Genomic DNA, 14,865 nt, shown 5'->3' with positions numbered 1-14,865 from the left:
GGCTGACAACATCCAGAAGTGCGCTCCGTTCTGTGAGTCTCAGACTTACATGAGACACAAAAGCGCTTTAAACAGTTGATAAAAGTGTGGGAAATGGTATAGAAATAGAAGGTGGTTTAATATCCATATGGGGAGGGTCATAAACGTATAAATTACTGTAAATAATAAGATAGTTCGTTGCTTTATCACGGAATTCGTCAATCGCGTGTGGGTCCTGGAATGCATTAACCGCGAGGAACGAGGGCGCACTGTATTCCCAAGCCAGACAAGACACTGAAAAACAACCCCTGCATACTGTGTCTTATTATGCATACAGGCCAATTCGCAAACCAGCAACAAGACTTAGGACGAACCTTACAAATAACCTTACAAATAAACAGTTTAATAGATGTCATGGATATGACTTAACAACTTTGCTGGGCCAATTATGAGGGTTAATAAATCACAGTAGTAAGTATTTTCCATTATTGAGGAAGGGCAGTTACGTAGAGTCAGGTGGCCTGAGGGACTCTGCCCTTGATTGTCTTCTATGGTATTTGAGCAAACACCAACTGTGTAAATACTGTTGAGCTGGTTTCACTGCAGGGGAGTTATTAATAGCATACGATAGTTGTTATTGCTGTCGGGTGTCGTTCATGCATTCCAAAACACCACTAAGAATATTGGGACTGACCCAAAGTTCCACATCAAAAATGTGTCAAATCTAAGCGCATTGTCTTTAAAAACAATCAGTATGATGCAGTGATGAACCTTGGATGAATATAAAGATATTTGGATAAAATATGACTATACCATTACTCTGCATCAGAGCTCCTGCCCATTAAGAATAAATAAACAATATATACCCCTTCACCTGCTCGTAACATATGAATTGAATTCTTGATGCGCCCTTGGTGCGTCTTTGCTATCTTCTCACTCAAAATGTCCACCTGCCTACTTGCATACCGTCACAAATGTTTGAAAGTCACATTTCTGCCCTTAACAAGTCAAATGCATCACGCGGGAGCAGACAGTGCAAAAGAATCAAATCGATTATAATAATTCAAATAATGCAAAAGACATTTTATTCAAATTAATGGCAACTTAAATGCAGAAGAAAACGCTTACTACTACAAGCTACTCAGTCACAATTCCAAAATAGCTTAATGGGAGGAGGGACAATTTTAAATTAAGTTACTTCAAAGTTTATGTAAATTTACATAGTCATTTTATTTTAGTTCTTTAGTAATCGTGATAATTACAATAATAATAATTAAGTAATCCCTTGCTTGTTCGCACTACACGATGCACGGCTTGACTACATTGCAGAGTCACGTGATACCGTACGCGTATGTTACTGGCAGACAGTTTCCATGTGTGCTCTGCGTTCCAACTCATGGTTCATTCTGCGACTTTTCTTTCATCCAAAACTGCTTAAAACAGTCTATAAAGGCGTTGGAAAAGGTAATACAGATTTTAATATCAGTATGGGGAGGGTTCATAAACATTTAAATTACCGTAAATTATGAAATAGTTTGTCGCTATATCGCAGAATTTTGTTTTTCACGGGTGGTCCTGGAATGCATTATAGAGATTATTCTATATTATAAACACGATCATGATACAATGTATCGCTGTACAGTCATGGTCAGTATGCATCTTTTGGGGCAACAGTTCTGAGTGTCTGTATTGCGGGTTGCCTGCTCTGGTTGCGGTAGTCCCACCACTGGCGCTAGCACCGCCTGCCTCAAAGTTTGCAAAGAAGGCATTCAAGTCTTCCGGACTTATTCACTCATAGTTTCTGGTTAGGACAAACGTTCAGTTACCAACGGAATTATATCAACTAACAGCTTGTAGCCACTTCCATAAACTTCTTGACATCATCCGTGCTTGCCTGAAGCATGCATCAGCCTACATCACTCAGCGAATCCTGCAGTGTGGTCTTGATGCCAGGGGTTCTTGTCTCTTCCCGTTTTTATGTGGGCATGAGGAAGATGGCTTTGTGGTCTGCCTTTCCAAAAGTTGGCAAGTGAGTTGCTGTGTAGTTGTTCCAAAATGGTGTGTGCCAGTAATCCATGATGTTGTCACCCTTTGTAGGGTACATGATGTTCTGGTAGAAGTTAGCAGAACTTTTTTGAGGTTCATCTTGAGGGCCGCATCTGGGTGTTTGGTATATCGTCTGTTCATGGCCTCATGCAGTCTGGAGAGAGCGGTGTCTGTATCCACCTGGGTGGAATATGAACAGCAAAGATGAGAACTCCCTTAGAAAGGGTGACAGAGAATTGCCAGATGCTTGAGGTCCAGTGAGCATGGGCGTGACAGAACCTAAATATTCCTTGGGTCACAACAGTTGTTGTGGGTCAGGAAGCACATTCCACCACTCTTAAATTTTCCGGCTTCCTTTTTTCTGTCCATGCAAAACACGGAGAATGTATCCGCTGGGCAAATGGCGTGGTCCAGCACATCCGGGATGAGCCATGTCTCCATGTATTTTGTAGTCCTATGTCTATTTAGAAGCAGACCCGGACCCTAATGCCATCCAACTTGTGGTCCATAGATAGATGAGACGTTAGCCAGCAGGATGCTAGGTAGTCTGTTTATGACCCCAGCATGTTTCTATCGTTTTCTTTCTGGTTTCCCCCAAAGGCCTGTCACTCCGGTTACGCACCAAACACTGACCAATGTTCCATAGGATCTTTTTTGGCTAAGCAGTACTCTCTTGAATAATCCCAAGAAAAAGGTACGTGGACCCGTTGGCGATCAAGACTGCCCTCTCATCCTGCCATTTGTGCAAACATTGGCTTTGCCATTATACAAGACCAAACAATTATTGGAATAAATGTAGGTACCACCCCTACAAATTGATATGTTGATGAAAATTTGGCTTCTTTCACATCCTTGACCATTTTTTTGTAAATTAAATGTTTTTAATGTCATTTTTTTAAATGTTATTAACTGTATTAATCCCTGAATGGAAATTAGAAGCCCACTCCACACACAGGTTAGTAGTTACATCCATCTGTGTACACGCCCGTAACACACACACACACACACACACACACACACACACACACACACACACACACACACACACACACACACACACACACAAGGGGCCTGTGGGCATGCAGTTGAGGGGCAAGTAGAGAGGCGGGACGCCGTTCATGGTGCACTTGCAATTAGCAACTTGTAAGGGGGACTGCACCTTGCACATGGGCGCCTCGGCAGTGCTCGGGAGGTGAGCTGATGCCTCCCCCTGACAGCTCACACTCCGAAGTGACTGGGCGGGGATGGGAGGGGGAACCGTCGATCTTGGAACATTGGGCCACCCTACCGCTGAGCAACTGCCATCCCTGTAACATTGTACCACTTGCCAATTCATCCATCCATCCAACCATCCATCCTCTTCCGCTTATCCGGGGTCGGGTCGCGGGGGCAGCAGCTTAAGCAGGGAAGCCCAGACTTCCCTCTCCCTAGCCACTTCGTCAAGCTCCTCCGGGAGAATCCCAAGGCTTTCCCAGGCCAGCCGTGAGACATAGTCTCTCCAGCGTGTCCTGGGTTGTCCCCGGGGCCTCCTCCCAGTAGGACGTGCCCGGAACACCTCACCAGAGAGGCGTCCAGGAGGCATTCTAACCAGATGCCCAAGCCACCTCATCTGGCTCCTCTCGATGCGGAGGAGCAGCGGCTCAACTCTGAGTCCCTGCCGGATGACCAAACTTCTCACACTATCTCTAAGGGAGAGCCTGGACACCCTGCAGAGGAAACTCATTTCGGCCGCTTGTATCCGGGATCTTGTTCTTTCGGTCACGATCCACAGCTCGTGACCATAGGTGAGGGCATGAACGTAGATCGACCGGTAAATCGAGAGCTTTGCCTTTCAGCTCAGCTCTTCCTTCACCACGACAGACCGATACAGAGTCCGCATCACTGCACCGATCTGCCTGTCGATCTCCCGTTCCATCGTACCCTCACTCGTGAACGAGACTTCGAGATACTTGCACTACTCCACTTGGGGCATGATCTCATCCCCAACCCGGAGAGGGCAATCCACCCTTTTCCGACTGAGGACCATGGTCTCAGATTTGGAGGTACTGATTCTCATCCCAACCGCTTCACACTCGGCTGCGAACCGCTCCAGTGAGAGTTGGAGATCACGGCTTGATGACGCCAACAGCACCACGTCATCTGCAAAAAACACAGACCCAATACTGAGGCCACCAAACCGGATACCCTCAACACCTTGGCTGCACCTAGAAATTCAGTCCATAAAAGTTATGAACAGAATCGGTGACAAAGGGCAGCCTTGGCGGAGTCCAACCCTCACTGGAAACGAATCCGATTTACTGTCGGCAATGTGGACCAAACTCTGACATTGGTCATAGAGGGACCGAACAGCCCTTATCAAGGGGTTCGGTACCCCTTACTCCCGAAGCACCCCCCACAGAACCCCCCGAGGAACACGGTCGAACGCCTTCTCCAAGTCCACAAAACACATGTAGACTGGTTGGGCGAACTCCCATGCCCCTCCAAGGACCCTGCAGAGGGTTTAGAGCTGGTCCACTGTTCCACGGCCAGGACGAAAACCACACTGCTCCTCCTGAATCCGAGATTCGACTCCTCTCCAGAACCCCTGAATAGACCTTGCCAGGGGGGCTGAGGAGTGTGATCCCCCTGTAGTTGGAACACATCCTCTGGTCCCCCTTCTTAGAAAGAGGGACCACCACCCCAGTCTGCCAATCCAGAGGCACTGTCCCCAACGTCCACGCGATGTTGCAGAGGCGTGTCAACCAGGACAGTCCCACAACATCCAGAGCCTTTAGGAAATCCGGGTGGATCTCATTCACCCCCCGGGCCCCGCCACTGAGGAGCTTTTTAACCACCTCAGTGACCTCAAACCCAGAGATAGGAGAGCCCGTCTCAGAGAACCCAGACTCTGCTTCCTCATGGGAAGGCGTGTCGCCGGAATTGAGGAGGTCTTCGAAGTATTCTCCCGTCCGAGTCACAAAGTCCAGAGTTGAGGTCAGCAGCGCCCCGTCCCCACTATACACAGTGTTGATGCTGCACTGCTTCCCCCTCCCGAGACGTCTTATGGTGGACCAGAATTTCCTCAAAGCCGTCTGGAAGTCGTCCTCCAAGGCCTCACCGAACTCCTCCCACACCCGAGTTGTTGCCTCAGCAACCGACAGAGCTGCATTCCGCTTGGCCAGCCGGTACCCATCAGCTGCCTCAGGAGTCCCACAGGCCAAAAAGGCCCGATAGGACTCCTTCAGATTGACTGTATCCCTTACCGCCGATGTCCACCAACGGGTTCTGGGGTTGCCGCCACGACAGGCACCAACCACCTCACGGCCACAGCTGCGGTCGGCCGCCTCGACAATGGAGGCGCGGAACATGGTCCACTCAGATTCCATGTCCCCCGCCTCCCCCGGAACATGGGTGAAGTTCTGCCGGAGGTGGGAGTTGAAACTTCCTCTGACAGGGGATTCTGCCAGGCATTCCCAGCAGACCCTCACAATACGTTTGGGTCTGCCAGGTCGGACCGGCATCTTCCCCCACCATCGGAGCCAAAACACCACCAGGTGGTGATTGGTTGACAGCTCCGCCCCTCTCTTCACCCGAGTGTCCAAGACATGCGGCCGCAAGTCCAATGACACGACCACAAGGTCGATCATCGAACTGCCATTTGTTGATATCATTAATCTGCTTGGAGCCTTGGAGTCGCAGGATACAAAATCATTTCCTTCTAAATCTATGCCAGTGGGAAGCATCAGAAACAGAGCGGTCTCTTTATCTTCATTTCCATTTTGCAGGCCCTTGCCTGGTTTTGTTTATTTGTACAGATTACTCTTATGTTTCATCAGATGTTTACGGCAAACTTGAACCTTTTTCTAGATTCTAGAACATGAAACACATCTGTGGGCTCCACCTCCCTTATCACTGCTGACTACTGATTACTATTAAAATACAAGTTCAGGATTAGAAAATCTTTCAAATAATCCAGATACGTGTATTATATTCTACATAAGCACTACTCAGTGGCTGGTTGAGTCATTCTGTTTGGAACAAAACAAAGCCAAAATATCCAAGTTACATTTTTCAGTGGACTCGGGCATCTGTTTTGGATGCCTCCTGGAAACCTCCCTGGGCATGTCCTACCGGGAGGAGAACTTGGGGAAGACCTAGAACACGCTGGAGGGACTGTGTCTCTCAGCTGGCCTGGGAACACCTCGGGATCCCCCAGGAAGAGCTTGTGGAGATATCTGCGGAGAGGGAAGTATGGGCATCCCTTCTGAGACCGTTTATCCACTTTCAACCGGATAAGCGGTTGAAAATGGATGGACACATGGATAACTTTCAATCTCAAAAGGCTTGGATGTCCTCAGCATTATATAGGGTATCGATTAGCATCTCAACTGAGGTTTCCTCAATACCCTTTCTCGTGATTGGCTTCACCTTTGTATGTAGGTCAAGGGTCAATGACCTTACTAAACAAATTTTGTGTTCCAATAATTAGTGCTAAAGTTATTCAAATCAATAAAAAAACAAGGGTGCCCAAATTTATAAACCTGCCTAGTTTTGTTTAAAAACTTATTGCACACTTTCTGTAAATCCTATAAACTTCATTTCACTTGTCAAACACCACTGTGTTTGTCTGCTATATGAAATATTTTACTAAAATTGTTGATCTGAACAACCGGTGATTTATAAAGAAAAATCTGGAAAATTATCAGGGGTGCCCAAATTTTTTCTAGTCATTGTGGGTCAGAATAAAAGTAATAAACCTTGTCTGGACTTCAATAAACCTTGTCTGAACTTCAAAACTATTTTATGAGATGACATTGGCTCTACCTCACATCATGCCACACCCTACCACAGCACACATGTAAATAAAACACAACTGAAACCACAAGCAATAACGAACACAACATTAAGACCACAGTGGGAGTGCTAATCCAGCATTTCAGTTTAGTGGAAGCAAGGATGGGAATCATCATCCATCACGTAAACTGACCCGTTAGAGAGGAGACAAAAGAGTACATACCCTCACTAGTACAAGGATCAAGCAATCAGCTAAGCTTTGTACTACCAGGGGGGGATCGGTCACTGGGTATGTGATGTGATAACACCATGATGTGTGCATGTGTGTGTGTGCAAACAGGAACCAAGAGATGGGTGTGCCTGCTACACTCCAGTGGAAGATGATGTTGCAAATGCAGATGTTTGTTCAGTGAGGCAACAAAGCATGTTTCCTGGCAACACACACACACACACACACACACACACACACACACACACACCTCAATTACAAAATCCTATTTTGCAAAGGAAAATACAGTTTCTCAATTCGAACATTAAATATCTTGTCTTTGCAGTGTATTCAATTGGATATAAATTGAAAAGGATTTGCAAATCATTTTATTCTTTTTTTATTTACGATTTACACACCCTGCCAACTTCACTGGTTTTGGGATTTGTACAATTTCCAATAGAACGTTACAAATGTAGATCATGAATGTAAAAATGAAAAAAGACTTGAGGATACAAACACTCCCACACATAGAGAAAACCTCTTAATGTGAGCGGAATTACATTTAAAAAATCAATATTCCAAAAATTATACTAATTTGAAATTCATAATTATCTGTAAAATGTCTTAGTCACATATTCCATGTATGCAGTGCTTCCAGGTCGATTTTTCAGTTTTAAACTTATATAGGGTTTAAACAGCTGGTCAATCCTCTCTTAGTCCAAGGTGACAAATTTTGGTAATCTATTTTAGTTTATCTACCAAACCCTCTTATTGAATTGGACAATAAATCATTTTTATCATATTATTTGTAATTTTAACCAATATCTCACTAATCTAAATGCACATTGAGTTGAATGTCATGGAGGACTACGGGTTCAAGATGAGCATTATCAATTTGTAGACACAGAAAAGAGAAAATTCACCGTTGGACTTAGTGGGATAATACACCAGCAGATAGTATACAAACATACACACACCAATACACACACCACACATACATATGTAGAATGACCTTTACCTCACCCTTAGGAATAGTGACAGTGTGACACATAGCTGGACAAACAGACACAAACATACTCATATGTATTCATATTTGTATCAATAAAAACACTATGTACCACAAATTCCACTGTGCCAGAAAATATGAACTAACAATTGGCAAAATACCCAGCCATGTGTCAGTGCCATTCAGGGCCGACAATAGCAACACTTTTTAAGCCTTTACAGTAAAGATTGAAGGACTGCCAGCTACATACGAGTTTATGGATATAATGACAAAAAAATCTTTACTTGCACATATGCAATACTTATATCTGGACAAGTTTATAGACTGAATGACTTGTCCAGATACAAAGTGTGAAGGAAGTGAAAAAACAATATATTCGCTATAAAATGAGCAGCCCGGTCAAAACAAGTAGCAGAGTCAACACTCTCACGTCATATTTTCCTGGTCTTTGTTTGACCCTTAGAGCGACATATTAATGAGGCAGACTGCAAAGATCAAAAGAGTCTCTGTCTGAGTCAAACTCATTTGGCCCATTACCGCACTCTGTGCCTCTCCAATGGTCGGACGCTGACCTTGTCACCATGGTTACTACATTCAAAAATATCTTTGCAAAAGCCTTGTTGCTAAAGGGAATGCCCAGTGCTGGCTGACAAATTGCCACTCACAGCCCTTTCACAAACAAACTGAAAGATGTTTGTGTAAAACACAAACATTATAACCACAATGCAAAACTGTCACATCTAAATATCACCATGTATTCACAGGTGTACACCATACATCAGGTCAAAACCTTCCATAGTTGAACAAATGTATTAATGTGCTCAACATATAATCAGATGCTTTCAGTAATTCATCCACCCACAAGTACATAATTAAATTACTCTAATCCCACCCTGCTGTGACCACTGGTTGTGGCAAATAAACAAATTTAACTGACACTAAGCCCACATATGCATCACATCAAATAGCACCCTGTTGTGAATTGGCCTCTATATAGGTCCTTCATAGACCCGACAAAAGCCTTTGACTCTGTTAACCACCGGGCCCCTGGCTGGTCCTGGCAAAACTTGGCTGGCCTGTCAAGTGCATCAGAGTCTTGTGGCTGCTACATAATAACATGTCTGCCACTGTACGGACTGGTTTTGGAGATGAAACAGAACCCTTTCCGATTGACACAGGAGTCAAGCAGGAATGTGTCATTGCACCATCACTGTTCTCCATCTTTATTGCTGGCATCCTACATCTTACAGGCAGTCAGCTGCCAGAAGGAGTCAAAATTATGTACAGGACAGACATGTTTCTGAACATCAGCAGATTCAGGGCCAACGGTCAACCCGCCACCACATCCATCACGGAGCTGCAGTATGGAGACGATAGTTCTATTGTTGCCCTCTCAAAAGAGGGCCTACAGTGCAACCTGATTGCTTTTGCAAAGGCATATAAATAAATTGATCTGGCCATCGACATCAAAAGGATGCACATTCTCTATCAGCCACTACCAAACAGTACCACCTTTCCAAACATCTTTATTGAAAACACCAGGTTAGAACAGCCACCATTGATGAGGAGATTCACCACTGCCTCAGACAGTGGGTCATACTCCAGACTAAAGAAAAGGTTCTTTGAGAACCGAGATCTTTAGTTACAAACCAAAATACAGGTCTACAAAGCAGTACTGCTCCCCACTCTTTTTTATGGGTCAGAAGCCTGGACCACTTACAGTAGGCACCTGAGAGCACTTGAGGCCTTCCACCAGAGATAGCTCCGCAGACTCCCCAGGATAACCTGGAAGGATCGACAGACACATGGCTGAACACACACATACAAACACACACACAGGCTATCTCAACACCTGACCAAAGCTGCGTTAACTCGTTAGCCAAATCCTAGCTGCCTTCAACAGCTTGAGAGGAACTTTCAGTGTCAAGCTCTGAGCCAGGTCGTTGCCACACATTGTCACCTTAGCCTGAAGAGGACCTTCACCTCGGGGATGACCACGCGACCATCCGAGGGAAGGATATGTCCATCTAAGAAATGTGGCTCAAGATATGTCAATTACTTTGTCAATCACTCCTGTTGTTACATCAAGATCAGAACTGTGACAAAATGGATCATGGAGTCTGTCTTATGTGCTTTCCAGCACATAATAATTTTTATTGATGCTAGGATTCTAGGAGTTGGTAGGGTTAGGGAGGACCACTCTGTGTATGTAGTGGCCTGAAAAAATGTGGTTTTCAAAAGAAGGCCCCGAAAGGAAAAGAAGACAATGCTGCATGGAAAAACTACCATTTGCTTTTCTATAAATAACAATACCAAAATAAAGTATAACTGCATATCTGCTATAGTAGCGCTTTCACGTCCACATTAACTGTAATGAAGACATAATAAAAGTTGATTGATAATGAACCGTAATTAAAAGAACATGAACATGGAGTTTTTTTGACACGGAGCACGTTTTCTTCTTTCTATGGCTTAAGAGAAAACAATCGAGAAGCTCTGTATTAACCTAAAAAAGAATTAGACCTGTTAATTGTTCATCTTTTCATGATAAAAAAAAAGTACATCACCACCCCCCCATCCCTTGTATTTTTTTGACAAATTGCACCCTTTTGTTACAAACGGTACTACATAATGCTGTTTGACAAACAATCACTCTCTAAACATTAATTAACCCTAAAGAACAAGTGTATGATTAAACAAGTAAAATCATCAGTAGAAAAAACGAACCAAGTTATCAGCTGTTACCACACATGGTCAGTTTACAAAGCTTTGTGCCAAATTTAAAGTTTGCATTTTTAGTTTAGCCTTAACAAAATGGTACTTTTAATTACTACTGCAGTTCAATTTCGGAAACCCTTCTCATGCGTAATGGCTGTACTGGGCAATTCAAACTGTTCTTGCTTAACTTGGTTACTGCAAACACCTGGTGAGTTGTTTGTTTTGACAGTAAATATCATGTTCAAAAACAAGAGTAATGTGGTTGAATAATGTTTCTGAATATTTCTAGTGGAACGCAAAATTAGTCAACCCTGTTGTACGCTATGAAAGACAAAGACTAACTAAAACGAGGACATGCTACAGGCACCCGGACATGTTATTTGAATAATAATACCTCAGAAAAACTACTGAGAATTTGTGGTTTACATTGGCGTCATATGTCTCCCCAACTTGAAAATACTGAGTAGGAAAGGCAGTAAGAATCATCAAACGAGACGTGTCCTAACAAAACAACGTGTGCCTCAAAACACCCCCAATACCTTCTAGGAGGACCGCCGGCTCTGAGGTTTGGAGCAGACTTGCAGCAACACAAGGTTACCCAGACCTTTTCTACTTCACTGTCCGGCTCGTGCACGAGTAGAGAGTATCCGGGTACTTTCACTGACGTTTCATCAACCCAATGGATTCAGTTCGATCGCCGTAGCCGGAACACAAACCTACGTCAAAACAGGCTCACAATATAGCAGGAAACGGAAGTCAAATTATCAGCCATGTGACGCAGGTTTTCGCAAATCCCTTGCGTGTGGCAGAGCTCATGTTGTTAAAGGCGGACTGTTGGTGTGAATTATTTGTGGTCATCCTCATTCAGACAGAAGCACTCCTACCTTTAGCTAGATCACTTACTATTGATAAAATATGCATAACAACATTTTTACAAACATATACATTTATTTTGAGGGCATGTTTAGCAAAAATGTAAATCTAGCGGTTTGCATTGATTATGCCATTGCTGAATACGTGCCATCCACTGCTCAACAGCGTAATACACTCACTCTATGACCCCATATAGTATCAGCATTATTTTTTTAATCAATTATTTGAAAAGAAACATTGCAAACACTAGGCTCAGACGTTTGAATGAGTAGCATATGAATAGCTAGTGACTCTTGCAATTCTGATGCAGTGCCTCCATCTAATGGTTCCAAGTATGTTGTACAACTGGTTAGACAGACGGATATATTATCAACGTGGTTCCATCTACTCGGGATTCTGTCAAGATGTCTGTCAAGATATCGATGAGCTGCATGAAGCACTGATTGTGGGGGAATACTCCATCACTGAATCAGTGTCTCTACCAACAGAATTATGACCAAACACAATAAAAGTCTGTCAACTCACGTTTCACTTTATTTTATCGGTGAACATTTTTGTTGATTACTTTTTTTTATGCAATTCAATTCAGTTCAGGTTGCTGTCTCAAGACACTTCTCAGGTGGAGCGGGGAAAGGTTGCCTATGCGAAAAACGTAGTGTATGCTCTTTTCAACGCCAAATATTCAGATTTATCAAGAGTGAAATGAGGATTGCATATCAGACAATCTAGGCCATGGATCGGGAACCTGTGGATAGTGATGTCTACTTAAACACATAGCTCTGAACCACGCGCCAGACTAGGTAGAGTGTTTTTTTTTCTGAACCACTGCTTCGAAGCCTGCTTCAAACATGGAAAAACTGTGTGACTGATGATGTTTGAACCACTGAAGTGGTTCATTGACATCTGAAACATTGAAGTGCTTCATTCATCAGGTGAACCAGTTCAGTGGTTTGGATCAATGGGCGGGGCTTCGAAACACCGGCCAGTCCCAAATGCGTTAGAATGGATGAAACAGTGTGGCGGTGTCCTGCCTATTATGTCAATACCACCTGGATTGATTAGATTCGAGTTTGGATTGCTGACGGTTTGCTTTCTAATTGCTTTGCAATAGAACCAACCAGAAAGAGATCGTAAGTCTGGGAACATTTTGAACTGGTGCCACCAAACAAATTAAATTTTATTTTCGAAGAAACTTATTTTCAAGCTCTGTTGCTCACGTATTGGAAAAGAATAAACCACAGACATGTCATTTTTATTTTGCCGGTGAAGTGCTTGCTGTGTTCCCAGCACCTGACATTCAGTAACAACACGTGAATGATCAGGTATTACCGAGCCAGACGTGAGAATGAAGTCAGAGGTGCTGCTGTGAAGTTGTCTCGGAAGTTTTGTCTCACAACATAGACCTTGTTTTTTCCAGGGACACTAATCATCCTATGTAGCTCACGCACACAAACACATATGTATATATCTATATTAAATATACATGCATGAACTTCTTCTTTTCCTTTCGGCTTTTCCTTTCAGGGGTCGCCACAGTGAATCAGTTGCCTCCATCTAACCCTGTCTTCTGCATCCTCTTCTCTCACACCAACTACCTTCATGTCCTCTTTCACTACATCTGTAAACCTCCTATTTGGTCTTCCCCTAGACCTCCTGCCTGGCAGTTCAAAACTCAGCATCCTTCTACCAATATATGTCCAAACCATCTCAGTCTGGCCTTTCTGACTTTATCTCAAAAACCTCTAACATGTCCCTCTGATATACTCATTCCTGATCCTATCCATCCCGGTCACTCCCAGAGAGAACCTCAGCATCTTCATCTCTGCTACCTCCAGCTCGGTCTCCTGTCTTTTCCTCAATGGCACTGTCTCTAGACCAAACAACATCGCTGGTCTCAATACAGTTTTGTACCCCTTTCCTTTCATTTTAGCTGGGCATGCATGAACATGTGATCTATATCTCTTATTGCTTTATTGAACCTTGCAAGGACCAATGATCATAAAACAATTTCCTAAAATGTATGGCTACAATATAGCAAGCAAGGATTAACACATTAAATTAGATTATATTTGGTTTTATTCAGAAAATACTACACATACAATACAGGAAACGTCAAAGCGCTTTTTTCTGGGTTCATCGACCGTTGTGTGGTTGCAATACAGACACGCTTCCAAAGAGGGCGCCCACGTTCCCAATGAATGGGGCGCTGAGTAATGAAACAGTTTTCGGCACACATGTTGCAAACGGTTCAAAGCCCCATGTGGCGCCATGCAGACATCACTAACTGTCATGGTTCTGTTCTCTGTGTCAGGTTGCTCTGCACTGCAGAGTCTGCAGTGCTGAAGTGTGGCTGGAGGCAGGCTTAAGCTCAAGGGCAGAAACTATCTCCACACCTGTGCCTCATCATTTTTCTTCCGGGATTATTGAAGTATCTATCTATGTATCTATCTGTCTGTCTGTCTGTCTGTCTGTCTGTCTGTCTGTCTGTCTGTCTGTCTGTCTGTCTGTCTGTCTGTCTGTCTGTCGCTATCTCTGTCTGTCACTATCTCTGTCTGTCTGTCTGTCTGTCTGTCTGTCTGTCTGTCTGACTGTCTGTCTGTCCGTCCGTCCGTCCGTCCGTCCGTCCGTCCGTCCGTCCGTCTGTCTATCTATCAATCAATTATCAGGCTGATTAGCCTGAGGCCTTCTAAGTCGGTTTCTCCTTTTGTGACTCACATGTTCCTGTTTCGAGTTTATTTCCTGTCTCCAGTGATTCTAGTTTCTGTAGTTACTCAGTTTATGTACTTTAGATTATTTCCTTTAGTTTTGAGGATGCTCTCGTTTTTCCTTTGTTACTTGGTTAGTACGTATATTGTAGGGATGGGCAGCTGAGGTGTTATGAAACTTCCACAGGGTATATCTGATACTGCTGGTAAATGAACCAAAGTTCTGAAGCTTTTAAACCACACAGAACAGTGACATCTGTCTGTGCAAAGCAAGTGTATCATTCAACTAGCCTCTTCTGAAGCAGGTGTCCATGTTCATGGACGTACATGTCAGCTGTCAGGTTGACAGCACAGGTCTTGCTCACCAGAGAGAACATCTCCTCCTTTGATGCCTTGTACTTGTCTTCCACTGTATTCACTGGATCCACTGGATTAGGTAGGTGTGGTCCAAAAGGTTGATGAAGGCCTAAGGGTGAGTCTGTATCTACGTCAATCAGCGGTAGTGTAAACACATCACTGTCAGAGAGACTGTATGTACAGGAGAAATTGAGCTG

The 14,865-nt window shown here is 43.9% G+C and overlaps 1 protein-coding gene across 4 annotated transcripts in view; it reads right to left on the bottom strand.

The window, feature by feature from the left end:
* add3a (adducin 3 (gamma) a) overlaps positions 1 to 11,386 on the bottom strand; it is an 85,597-nt gene extending 74,211 nt beyond the window's left edge. For 2 of the 4 annotated variants that reach the window (XM_068320709.1, XM_068320716.1), the window contains exon 1: positions 11,273 to 11,386. The gene's annotated coding sequence lies outside the window, so the exon portion shown is untranslated. Of the gene's footprint in view, positions 1 to 9,735; positions 9,801 to 11,272 lie in introns of all 4 variants that reach the window. The other 2 variants (XM_068320710.1, XM_068320714.1) reach the window with 2 other exon arrangements.
* Positions 11,387 to 14,865: the final 3,479 nt, after the last annotated feature.

Source organism: Antennarius striatus, chromosome 8, assembly GCF_040054535.1.
Source record: "Antennarius striatus isolate MH-2024 chromosome 8, ASM4005453v1, whole genome shotgun sequence".
In the NCBI taxonomy this organism is placed as follows: Eukaryota; Metazoa; Chordata; class Actinopteri; order Lophiiformes; family Antennariidae; genus Antennarius; species Antennarius striatus.
This window is presented reverse-complemented; position numbering and strand designations above follow the sequence as displayed.